Below are 13,281 nucleotides of genomic sequence, written 5' to 3' on the forward strand. Positions count from 1 at the left end.
TTCTGATCCATTCACTCATCCTACTTGGACACGCTGCTGTAGAGCTATTGAGTGAAAGTTTGGGATCTATAGAATACTACATATAACACACGTTCGGGTCATAAACCGTCTTGTAAGCACTAGACATGTACTCTCAGAATAAAGTACTACATTAAGCCACCCTCTTTTTTTCAGAGGCACTGCAAAGCAGAAGTATCCATTTCACTGCGTTCATATGTACCTCTAATACTTCAGCACTGACCTCAGCACCAAAAATAAACACAGACCCCGAACTACCTTTATGTGCAACTGCTCGGAGCCTGGCAGTTTGCTAAACACTGCACACTGAACACGTTACTGCTCCTTTTGACTGAAGTGCCGGTAACCATGCTGAAGACACCAAAATAACTTTGAAAGCATCCAGGAAAACAGGAACTAGTAGAAACTTTCTATTCCAAACTCTTGTCTCAAGTGCATTTGGCATAGCTGTGAGTGAAGTCAAACAAGCAATCCTTACAGGTTGATGAAGGAGGAACTAACCCATTTAAGTTGGAAAAAAAAAAAAAAAAGAGTCAAATTTCATCTAAATGCGATTTTTGCTCCTCACTTTATTCTTGGTGGCGGTGCTACTTTCACTGCAAACCCACTGAAATCAATAGGAAGTATTGATGGCATTGTGCCCTGGAAATTATCTTTCAACACAGCACCTTTGCAACATGAAATGGATCATCATGGGCTCTCTTTGCAATACATAAGAGTGTCACTAAGTCAAGTTAGAGATGAGAAAAAGTTTGAGTGACATGGACAAGGTACCCAGCAGAGGTACAGTGCAGTGCTGGAAGCAATTCCCTTTCAATTCCAGGTTACAGAGATAACTGGTAAATGCATAAGCATAAACCCTTTTCTTCTGCTGGTCCTGACCTCACAAATATAGAAGTCAAACTACGACCACCATGTGAGTCACTGTGAAAGCCAGAGGTCTCTGCCAATATTGTCTGCATCATTAGAAATCCATATTTACCTCCTCAAAAAATCCCTGTCTGTTCAGTCAGCACTGCCAAATTTTTTTCAATATAAAATACTTCATAATTAAGAACAATTATGAAGAGGAGGTGATGACTTCAGGAGGTTATCACAGTATGGGCCTATACAGGATTGTAACATCCTACAGTAACTCTATACTAGGGAGGGATTGTCATCTATAACTACTTCTAAAGTAACTGGAGATGTAACAAAGGAGGTGACTCGTTTACAGAAAGAGTGTAATTCAGAAAGCTTTGTTAGATAAATACGGTGCCTCATTTTTTCATCATCGATAGAGCATGGTGAGCAGCAACAGAGCGTTCATTTCAACTGGCATGGCACAAACTGCACAGAGTTTCAAAGGTTCAAGTCAGTTCTCCTTGGTTATGTAAACTACCAAAGCTCAACTGCACAACTCGGGGCTCTTTCCAGAATGATTCCAGTTACACAGTTATTATATCCGCGTTTGGGTTTGGCCAAAATCAAATACAGCAGAAGTGTGTTTCTACAGGAAAACAGTTGTTCCTGTTATTAAAAGGGGGAAAAAAAAGAAACTAATGACTTACTTATAATGGTATAATTCCTTGCCTGTAACTAAATATAAGGTGTAATTTATTAAAATGCATTCTGAGGAGTTCCTTTAGAAATACTGATATGGAGATGGCATACTTTAGAGATTGGATTTGAAACTCATGCATCAAGATGTGTCCTCATCGTGCTGCAGAGTTAAAAGCTTCTGGGAAATGCAACACGATCCGCATCTCTGCACACCATAACATATTGGTCGAGGTGTCAGGGGGTGATGGGTCAAACCTTTGCCACGGTTCAGATGGCAGGGTGTACACCCTGCAGAATTAACGTGACCATTTGGGCTGTATCTGAACAAATCAGCATTACTTCATCTGCAAAGCTCAACAGCATTTCTCACATGAGGTTTCGGTCATCCTGCCTTTGTTATGGATACAGCTAGAACAGACCTTTGGTATTTGAGTGGAAATCTGAGTAGAGTGTTCAGAAATGTGTAGCATTTAATATGAATCAAAGTGCTCTGATAAAAATTTGGCCCTTTGCTGCTTCTTAGGTTTCCATCTATTAACTGACCAGGTTTCTGCAGCTGCCAGCACTAGTTACGTTCCTTAAACACAGCAGAGCATTTCAGGGGAAATCTCCAGCCACATCCCAACAGGTGTTAAGCCTCTTTGTCGAGCAGTTTAGAAGCTCATCATGTTTGGCCATTAGTTATCAAAGATGGACCCAGCATCAAAACATAGGATTAAAACCTGTTTTCATTAATGAGAGAATACGAATCCTTCTCTGAACTTCACTGCCTCAACCTTTCTCCATGGCAGAGTCAAACCAGAGCTCAATTTGAACATCCTCAAATTTCAGGAGTGCTCGGATTCAGCTCTGATTCTGGATCTAAGCTTCATGGCTTTGATCCACTTGTTACAAAGTCTGATCTCATCCTGGATAAGAAGCAGCATTACTCAATAAAGGGAGTTAATACTAGAACTGTGACATCGGGAAAACCTGCTTGACAAGCAGGCTTGTTTAAACAACAGAAATAGGTTGCCAAGATCGTGAGCCAGGAAACAGTTTAACAAAAATCAATGAAGAAATTACAAGTGACTAATAAATTCACACAGTATAAGCAGCTGAAACTGGAGACGAACCAGAGATAATGAGTGTAAGCAAGCTGCACAGAGAACAACATCTTGCAGTTGCTGCACTGATAAAACCACAGCCGCACTGGCTCTGTTGAACTGATTGGTTTAACCTGGGTAAGAACCATGGGATCTGGCCTTTAACAAAATCTGCTGCAGGCTTCCTTTGATGGCTTAATTGCTAGTCTACAGTTTCGCCTTTAATCTGTTTATCAGTTGCTCACCTAAATAGAAGTGTATGACAGAAGATCCCTCCTTTTAATACCATAATTGCACAGCGTGGAGCTGGAGCTTGAACACAGTAAGTCACAGAGAAACTTTCCTGGAGGAAACAGAGCTGTTCTGATCCCAAGCACAGTGACTTACTAGAAAGGTGTAGCACAGACCAAGAAAAGAAAGAGCTATGAAGTTAGCTTTTCTTCGCAAGGACTTGAGGTTTTCACCCCACCTTGGAGCTCACAAAGCTTGTGGAAACGGGAAGTAAGGAGCAGCTATGGAAAGTCATGAGGATCTTTCCTGCCCTGTCCTGCAGGTAGCCAGAGTGAGAGCAGTGCTCAAAGCATGCCCTGTCCTACAGCCATCAAACACAGTAAGTGAGTTAAGTTGGCATTCCTGACGCCTACTCCTCCTCTAGGCCTTAATAGCTGTTGTCTGACATTTGCCTGGACTGGAATGGCAAAAGGGACGACCACAGCTTCGATCACTACAAACACAAAGTGCCACACAGAGCCCCATTAAACACAAGGCTACCTCTTATCCTGCTTGCACCTCCCAAGGCAGGCAGAGGCTGCACCCCCTGCAGCCTCACTGACCCGTGCCCTGCTCCTGGCCAGCCCTCCATCACTCCCACTGCCTGCTCCTGCTGCCTGGCCACCTCCCTTGGCAGAGCAAACATCAGCACACAGGTGAGCAGCACGGCGCGCTCCAGCCTGCACTGCGGTCATGCTGCTGTCTCACCTGGTAAGGATGCTGAAGCTGAGCTGATGTTTCTGCCAAACTACCGGGTCAGCTCAGCCCCAGAGCAATGAGAGTGCCACGGACCAGTTGCTCAGCAAGCCACACCACTGCAATTAACACAGAAAAATCAGGGAATGAAACGACTGCCTAGTGTAAAGGCTGAGCAAGCTGAAGAAAATGGCAATCTGATCACAGCACACTTGAGTGAAAGATGAATGTTAGTTACATTTAAATATGTTCTGCTTCGATTTCCCATGCTCTGGAAACTCAAGCAAGTCCTGTGCCAGCTGTTTCCTGGAAACTCCTGACAGCTCTGGACGTACCCACGGCACGCACTTTTTATCTGGGTGCTTCCATCTCATATACCCAACACCATCCCTGGAAGCTTTCCCCAATTGATTTAGTAACAGTTGAAACTTGCTACCAGTCACCAGACGAGTGGGTTTGAATCGCATGGCAGCACACAAAGAACATCACAGCACCGCCCGAGCCTGCAGGGCCTTCTCCACGTCCCTCACACCACATTGCCTCCAGAGACACCAGGAGCCACAGCCCACGGCTGGCTGCCCACTGCTGCTTCTGCAAGAAGCGTTACCCTGAGCTTCCACTTCTCACCGTTGCATCAGCTCTAATAAAAATAGAGCTTCCTTGTTTGCTTTTTTCAGCAAAGGTTCATTTTCCAACAGGAGGGGAGAAAGAATCTTGACTTGAGATGTGAGAGTGAATCAACGGTAAGCACATATCCAGCCATAAATCTGACTCTGACATGTGTTGAAAGGTTAGATTTGTAAAAATGTAAGCAATTTGACACCTCTGGATCACAGCAAACACGAGGCCACAAAACGGAGCCTCCAGAATGTCGGTTAATTCCAGGCTCCCCAAAGTGTCTCTTGGAAACTGTTTCCACGGGGAGCAAAATAACTGCTGTAATTGGAAACACTGGAAAAGCAATGGGGAATGCAAGAGGATAAACAGAGGTAGAAAACACACACCAGCACACGCATCTACATACAGGGTAATTAGCCACAGCCTATTGTACAACAGAGTCAACAAATGAGTCAGCTCCTTAGGTGGTGTAATTAGACTTCAGTGGACCAACACCAATTTAAAGCAGCTGATAATTGTGATCTATAATTATATGGACTGATTCGGATCTGTGTAAACTGCAAAGAGGGCAATAAGGTCAATCCAGTGAGAAAACTGTGCAAGTGAGATACAAATCAGATGCCCAGTAAAATAAAGTCTCTTGTGTCCTCCCATCTCTTCTTAGCCCAGGCAATTTTTTTTTAATGAACTTTACCTAGACAGGAACTGCTTGGAGCACCATTAACATGTGCTCACTTCTATGCTGCTGCTCAGCAGCTCCCAAACAGCTGCAGAAACTGCGAGCAGGAATGGCAGGGAAGGACAGTGCTAAACCCGTTTGCAAATGCAGGGGAAACATTGGCTGGGAGGAAGCAACTGTCTGCGTCTGAATTGGGATGGGGTTCTGGATCTGATCACTACATTCCTTCAGCATGCATCACCTACTAACGCGCTGGAGCTCAGTGCCTCTTGCCAACTGCAAATGCCATCCCCTGACAAACACCTGAGGTATAGGTAGAGCTGCCTGCAGTTCTCTGAAGAGCTCTGGTATGAAAGGAGCGCAGAGGCATACAGGAAACAAGAAACAAACAAACAAAAACACAGAGAACTCTAGGATAAGCTGTTGGGTTTGGTGCGCTGCTGACTGTGAAAGCAAGCCAGGGTTCCGCTGAGCACAGATAACAAGCACATCAGGACTTGCTTCTGATGACAAACCCATGCCCTTAGAGCTGACCTCATTAAAGGCTGTACTCTGCTCCCCTTGAAGTCAAAGGCACTATTTCTGCACTTTGATACAGGATGCCTATGTCAGCTCTGAAAGTCCCAAACTTCTTGGCTATTCCTTCCTGCCCCTGCTGAGGTGTTAAGCCATTGCCCAACACTCTCAGGGCTTCAAACCAAACCAAACTCTCAGCATTGTTTAACTTCTCATCTACTGTCTGGTACCGGTGCTGTTCCCATCTGAGGGTTTGGAAGCCCCAGAACCACACCTCATTATGGGTTGGCACAGCCCTGAGCCCACACTGCCGCTCGGCACACAGCAGCCTGGTATTTTGCAATGCACAGCTGTGCTGAGTCGCCCTCTCATACCCTCATTCCTCCAAGGAAGGTGCTGAGATGGGTGGGAAAAGGCAGCTGAGGGTTTCTAATGCTCTATGAGAAAAAATGAAACAGCAGCAAAGTTGAGCTGCTGCTGCTCCCCTCGGCCCTCCCATCCCCAGCCCAGGGCAAGGAAGCCTTGCATTGGAAGAACTACAGCTTGATTGTCCCAACAGACTGATTTCTCTGGAGGCAGCAGAAACAACTAAAAAGGAATGTAAATGATCTCTGACCAACGACTTTTGTCTTGTTGTGGTTTCTGGTACGGTATCTGCGGCTTCTTGTTCAGTATGGTAATGAGTGTGTGTACAGCAATGTGTTCAATGTGCACAGTGCTGAGAGATTAGAGAGTGAAGGATGGCATGGGACATGTCAATATGGATCTGCGGTGATCAAAGGAGGCTGCCTCTTCTGGACACAAGTCTGGGTTGGGTTACAGCAGAGGAAAAATGTGAAGTGCTTTCTAATGCATTTGCTCTGTATTCCCTGCTCTAGGATCACTGCAAATGGAAGAACATCTTCCCCCCCTAATAATCTATTTCCTGCACACGGCTCCCCCAGTAAGCATATTAAAGTTTTGTTTGAAGTACAGGGTTTGTTAGGAAAACAGGCTTGCCATTGTTTAAAGCAATAATGATCATGAAAGCTGCTTAAATGCCCAAGTAAGGCTTACGTGCATATCTTTGCTCTGACTAGTTATCAGCCATGAATCTTGTACTTGGGTAATTATTAGAGGGTTCTTTTTTAAAGGGATGATTTACTTTCTCTATATCCTTGCCAGACTTTCTTAAAAAAAAAAAAAAAAAGAAAAGAAAAAAAAGGAAATTTGAATTTTACACGTTAAGTAGGGCATGCTCATTTCTCTTCTGCCTCTGCCCTCTTTTGAGTTATGAATCCCTTCAGTGAGTAATGAGCAGTTGGCAACTTTTATGCATAAGAAAGAAGATTCAATGAATTCCAAATACACGACACGGACGCTCCTTTTCCTACATAGAAAAGTATGATATTTTTATGAATTGAGCCCACGACGATCTGGCATTAAATCACTGCCTCCTTTCTTCTCTGTGCTCCGACTATTTACGCTCAGGGGACGTACAGTCGCAACGTGTTGTAAATTCAACAGAACTACTAATTATAAAACCTACCATACCAAAATAGAACAAAGGGTGGAATTAGAGCCAACAAGAGCAGAGTCAGTGTAGTGGTCCCAGGGAAACGGTCTGGACTGGAAGGCAGGTGATCCGATCCTCATCTGGGATTAACTAGCACAGCTCCCTTGCTTCAGATGATTTACAGCACAGCGGGCCCGGCCCCTTCTCAGCTCTGGGCGGTGGGCGCCAGCGGGGCTCCTGGCCTCCTGCTTCCCATTCCTTCTCCAGAGGGGTTGAGCAGCTCCCATCGGCGCAGTGAGAATGAGAGCCCGTAGGAAAGGAGCAGCAGCACTTCTGGTCTTGCTCAGCAGCTCGGCAGGGCTTGGAAGGGCTGTGGAGGATTTTCACTGATGGAAAGGTTTTGCAGCGCTCCGAAGCCAGCAGTCGTGCTGGGAATCGTGCTGCTGGGCACAGAGCTGAGCCTCTGCAGCACTGCGGGAGGGAGGCCCAGCTAACACAGGCTTCAGGGAAAGGAGCATTCAAACAAGCAACTTTGGGGTGTCAGCAAGAAAAGGGCTTGATAGAGGTGCTTTTTTCCTCCTAGCTTTCCTAATCACCTGCTCCATTCAGAAGCGTTCACTGTTAGGGTAAAATACAAATTCTAGAAAAGTAAAATATGCAAAGATGCACTCAGTGGTGTATTTTGTAGGCGATAAGCTTGTGCTTCTTCCCTACTTCCAAGCATTAAAAAGTGCCCTGTGAACAACACAGGCAGAAAGACACATGCAGGTCGGCTGGTCCATCCACCAGAACGCCTCCTGCATCCTGCCCATGGATGGACACTGAGCTGACAAGCGGGTCAGAGAAAAGTAACTTATGTCTTCATTCTGTTAAGTGTCTTTCAAAATAGTTATATGGCAGTGAGATTTACAAAGAGGCATTCCTGGGATGCTCTGAGCTTCAACAGAACCAGGAAAATTACCTCAGAGGAAATTAAAAGCAGAAAATAATTACTGTTCATCTTGCAACTCTCTCTGCAGGACCAAATCTCTCCCCCTTGCTTCCCTGACAGACCTGAGAGTCCTGTGCAGGCAGAGAACCCTCATCTGTACTGAGGAGAGGTGGGGAATGAAATGACTATAACAGAAAAGGGAGAGAGCAGAACTATTAAGAGCCTCAATCGTTGCCTCAGACAGCGACAATAAAAGCACAGCTAATATCAGCTCTGCCTGACAGAAAAGGAGGACTTATTGCCCCATGCTGTTTGTCCCACCCTTGCCACAGCAGCATCCAAGCCACTTCTGCACCACAGTTCAGCCTCTGAACTAATGTGCAGGTTAACCATAAACAATTTCATTCCACTTTAAACCTCTGTGCAGTAGGAATCAGTGGCTCAGCAGCTAATTCACAAATGGCTCAGTTGACCATGCAGTGGGGACACAGCAGACAGCTGAGGGCAGTGACCCCATCACTCAACCTCAGCTAATCTGTCCCCATTTGCCAGAGCCAAGAAAGAAGACAAAAAAGAGAAAGAGCTACTGTCTGATGTCTCTTACAGTTCAGCGTTCAAAAATACCCTGTCCTTCAAAATCAGAAGAGACATTAGAAGTTGCAAAATGAAAAAGCATTTCTGGATTCCCAGCTAAATGCCATAAGCCCATGGGGTTCTTGTACTAGAGGATTTTGCTGTGACTCTGAACCAAAAGCCTTCTCCCCAAATTGCCTGCCTTGTCACGTAGCCTAGCTTTTGGCACAGGAGGTGCTGCTGAACCAAGCGTAACTGCACGGATCATACCCGAGTGTTGGCTGTGTGGCACACAAAAACCATTGCTGTCTTTGCAAAGAAGCTTCACTTACATAAATGTTATATACCGCGACAGCAGCGATTGAATAAAGCCATTTTAGGAGTACAGTGAGGAGCACGCAGGCACAGGTCTTCTGCACACACAAATGGCTCACCTGGAAGTGAGCCATACAGGCAGATCATCCTGTAACTTGGGTGTGCCACTGCCATGCCTTATGACACCAGGCAAACCCCTCTGCACTCCCTGTGGCCTACCAGCAACTCACTTGGTCCCATCTGCCCCACTGAGCTCTCCTGGCACAGGGCCTCCTGCTGTGTGCAGGCAGGAATGACTCCAGGCATGCTGCAAAGCAGCAATGACACGCAATGCTCTCAGTCACACGATGTGGACCTGTACTAGCCCGAAGCACTGGAGTTCCCCTAGATCTCCATGATCTCCAGCAATTGCTGCTCACTATTCCATTAAAAACACTATAGTTTTGCCATCTGAATTACCATCAGTTTCTATCCTCCCTTCTGATACAACAGTCAGTTGCTGTAGCACAGATCGGCTGCACACCTTTTCCTATTTCAGCCTCTTGTTGCTGCAGACCCCTGCTGCAGTTCCCCTGTGCTCTCTGCAGGCTGGAGAACTGTGCCCTGGTGGAGACCCACTGTCCCATCAGTGCTGCTTGGAAAAGTCAGGCAGCCGGGCTCAGTTCAGTGTTGTTTGGCAGAGATGTCAGCTCTCTTACGGAGGAAAATAGTGCTTAGTGTGAGCAAAAGTGGCTCCACCTGGTCCTAAGTGAAGAGAACTTTGCAGCATGCCCTGAAGGTCAGACCCTGCTGGACCCTGAGTCAGCAAATGTCGCAGCACAAGCAGCTGTAACCAGAGAGCACTGTGCTGAACCCCTCCGTCGGGTGCAGCTCAGGACCTGCAGCCAGATCCCCATGGAGGGGTTACTTAGGCAGCCACTGCTCTTCTGCAGCGCTGACAGGCGGCGGGGCTGAGAAGGAATAAGCTCTCTCTTCTCCCCATTGTGACCAGCAGCTTCTCAAATCTCAAGCATTTATTCCAGCGACCAGCCTTCAGTAGCAAATGGCTGCAGTTTTGATGTTTAATGTTGCAGGGATAGCAGTAGGCAGCTTTTCTTGTTTTCAGCTCTTTTAGCACACTGTTTTGCCTAAAGCAAAATATGGTTTCAAGCAGTCTCACTCTGCCAGTACTTTCTCCTTGCCTCAGCTAACAGCACTGGTGTATGTATTAAAGATGCTGCAGCAGAGGCTGATGCTACAGGGCTCGTTCACTTATTTCAGATAGTCAGCAATCCAACTTTTTCTTTTTACACAAAAGAATTACTCTTTTCTTCTTCCTTTGTTTTACAACTCAATTTCAAAGCTTGCAAAACTCAGGAGGGAGGGGAGGGCCAAGAAACTGATTGAGACATCAGCATAAGGTGACATTTTAGGAAGACTGTCAATATGCCTCCTTAAAGAGACACCGCCGTGTTACTTTAAGTGACTGGGTTTGCCGAGATTTCTTTAAGGTTGACTTAAATGTCAGATGCCATTAGCTCTGGAAGTTCAAACAGGCTACCACTGCGAGCATTGAAGGTTGAAAGGGTCACAGGTAAGCAAAGCCACGCTAAAACACTGCCTACATGTAGGAAGTACAGCAAAAGACAGAAAGCCAGGCGCTCCAGATAGAGAATTTACATTCATGTCTTCTCAAATACTACAGCCAGTTAAATTAATGCCTCTGCAGGATCTGCCTCCCTAGCTGAAGTCTTACTGCTCTCCACATCTGCATGTAAGGGAAAAATATGCTGGCATTAAAACTTCAGAACATGTGTGTGTCTTTGAGGATAAGAAAAGCGAGCTATCGATTAGCAATTGACAAATGCAATAGAAATGTTACATGGGCCAAGAAAGACCCATACATAATTTATAGCTGTGCCAAATATGAGTGACAGCAAACAGCAGGAGGCTTGAGCACAATATTGATTACTTTAAAAAACTGAGAAAGGCACCGTGCTGAGGACTGGGAGGATAAAGAGGAGAGGCAACAAGCAGAGAAAACAGGAGCAAAGCCATTAAGGACGTTGTGCTACCAGACACTGCCAGACTAGGAAACTGAGGAGACAGTCAGGTGGAGAGCACTGCTCTCTCCTTTCCAATCAATAACACCATGTCAAAACATAAAATGCATGCTTCTGCTCTTAAGTAAAATGTGTCTAAGATTTTTAAAAGCATTGATTCAAGAAGGATCAATGAAAATCTAGGCGTATTTTCCTGTGCAAAAAGGGGGTAATAACACTTTGCAGATAATCACACAACAGAAGAGATTTCCAATGCTGGTTATAAATGTCCTATTTATATTACAATCTTTTTGTCAGTAAAGGTTAAGAATAGTAGGTCAAGGAGCCTTGTAATGTTTCAGGAGGCAATGCAGATATGCAAACGTGGGAGTGTGGGATTCTTTAAAAGATGAGTTTAAGGGCTGGCCTGATCTTGAGCAAGAGAAGCTGTGAAAGGTGGAGCATCTCCAACTACCTCCAGCCTCATTTCTGAGTGCTTCCAGGTGCTTCTTCACCACCAGGTTCAAAACCTGGACTCAAGAGCAGCACTCAGCTGAGAGGCAATGAATGAACGCGCTGTGCAAGGCCTCTTCCTGGGGATACAGACTTCCTCCAGCAGCCGCCCAGCTGTGAGCTCCTGGCCAGGCTGGGGCTGGTGTTGAAAAGCCTCTACTACTGCAAGGATTCCAGCCTAATTTGTTCTAGCAATTCTCGTACCCCAGAAGTATGTTTGGTGGTTGAATATACAATGCTCTTCTAATTAAGCAAGCCATGTGAGGATAATTACAGCTACAATTAAACTTTTGCTCAATGAGATTCTGGCCAGCACAGAAATAGTGCTAAAGACACAACAGAAAACACATTTAGAACTGGCATCATCTTACCAGTATGGAGAAAGAGGACTATCAGAGAAAGCACAAAGCAAATCTAGACTCTTTGCTGCTCAGCTCTCCCTCAGAGAGAACCAGCTTTCCTTCCTGAGGATGAGGTCAAAGCTGTGTATTTCTAATGCACAGAGGGCAACAGAAAAATGAGTACCAGACACGCAGCTGGTGATGTAAAAGGTCCCTCAGCAATGGATGCGATGCCATGGGGAAACTGCCCTGGTACCCACATGGCACACTGCAGTGCTGCCTGAAGGTACCAGAGCTGGGAACTGCTGGTCATGGCAAACACAGTGATGTGATTCTGCCTCCTCAACTGGCTCAGGTTCCCTGTGTAGACCTGCACTGTGTTGAATGCTGACCTCAAAAGAAGCATTGGTGCTGCTGCCTGCAACGCAGGGCACTGTGTCTGTAAACATTGCTCTTGCACTGGGGGTTCTTCCTTGGAGTCATCAGGAAAGCAATGATGGCCTTTGTGTATCAGGCTGGAACATGGGAATGGGGCACCGGCGAGGGAAAACAAAACACTCCTATCGCTTCACCAAAACAAAAAACTTTGGCATACAGAAGAAGAGCACCAATTCCAAACCATGACCTAACAGTGAATCTCATCCTTAACTGCAGATTCAACTCACATAGACTACTTTTTTTTTTTTACAGCAGGTGAAAATTTCTCTTATATTTTATAGTTATTTCACAGATACAGGTGGATGGCAGAAGATGAAGGACAAGAAGGATTGGTTACAACCCACACAAGAAGCAGCACCTGTGCAAATCACCCGAGTAGCTGCAGAAACTTTCTTACAGCATTTAAGTGCATTTTCTCTCCTATTCAAAGGCACATTTTTCCCTAACTATGCAATATTTCACTGTCCCAAGCATTTACATGCCCCTGAAGTTGTAATACCGATGCAATAATTCCTTGGCATCAATAAAATATATTCCTTTTGAGATCTCCTGCTGTTTCCCTCATCACCGGTAAAAACCGAAAAGCCTTACAAAAATAATTATTTTGCTGCACACTGTTTTTCATTTTTGATAGAATCTTAACTGCAAGACTTCTCTGAACGCACATCTAAGAAAACCCTTGTCATTATTTCCACTGACCTGAGTAATTAGGTACGAGGCAGAGCCCCCTGCTTCCCCATTGGTGAGGCACAAAGCACACTCAGCAAGTTTCCCCTGGAGCAGACAGCAGAAAAGAGGAGTGCTGGGAAGGTGTGTGGCGGAAGGCAGCGGGCTGCAGCCGCTGCACCAGGATGGGACAAACAGCCCACAGCAGCCCATGATGGCCCCTGACACCAACTGCAATGGGTTTGCAGTGCCTCGCCTGCACCGCCTCTCCTCTGTTCGTTTTGCTCCCTTTGGTCACTGCTGCTCGTGCTCGCTGGGTTTTTCTCTGAATGAACAAATCTGGTCTCTTTGCCTCAGTTTTTATGCTGGTATTATGAAGATGCCATTTGCCTTTGAAGGGCTGTGGAGCCAATCAATCAGGCAGTGATACACCCTGCTTTCTGTAATCTCCCCAACTAATTAGCTCCCAAGCAGGCATGGTGCTGCAGAGCAGATCCCCCAGCCTCACCGGCGAGAACAGCGGGTGGGAGAATAGCTCCACACACTGCGTCCCCTGCTTGGCCC

General features: G+C 45.8%; 1 long non-coding RNA gene across 1 annotated transcript in view; it reads right to left on the reverse strand.

Moving 5' to 3' along the window:
- Positions 1–7,174: 7,174 nt before the first annotated feature.
- The window catches only part of LOC140257312 (uncharacterized), a 178,381-nt gene continuing 172,274 nt past the window's right edge, over positions 7,175–13,281 (reverse strand). The window contains exon 5 of the long non-coding RNA XR_011904996.1: positions 7,175–7,289. This is a non-coding gene — a long non-coding RNA (uncharacterized lncRNA). The remainder of the gene's footprint in view (positions 7,290–13,281) is intronic.

The sequence above is a fragment of the Excalfactoria chinensis genome, chromosome 11 (assembly GCF_039878825.1).
Source record: "Excalfactoria chinensis isolate bCotChi1 chromosome 11, bCotChi1.hap2, whole genome shotgun sequence".
Lineage (NCBI taxonomy): Eukaryota > Metazoa > Chordata > Aves > Galliformes > Phasianidae > Excalfactoria > Excalfactoria chinensis.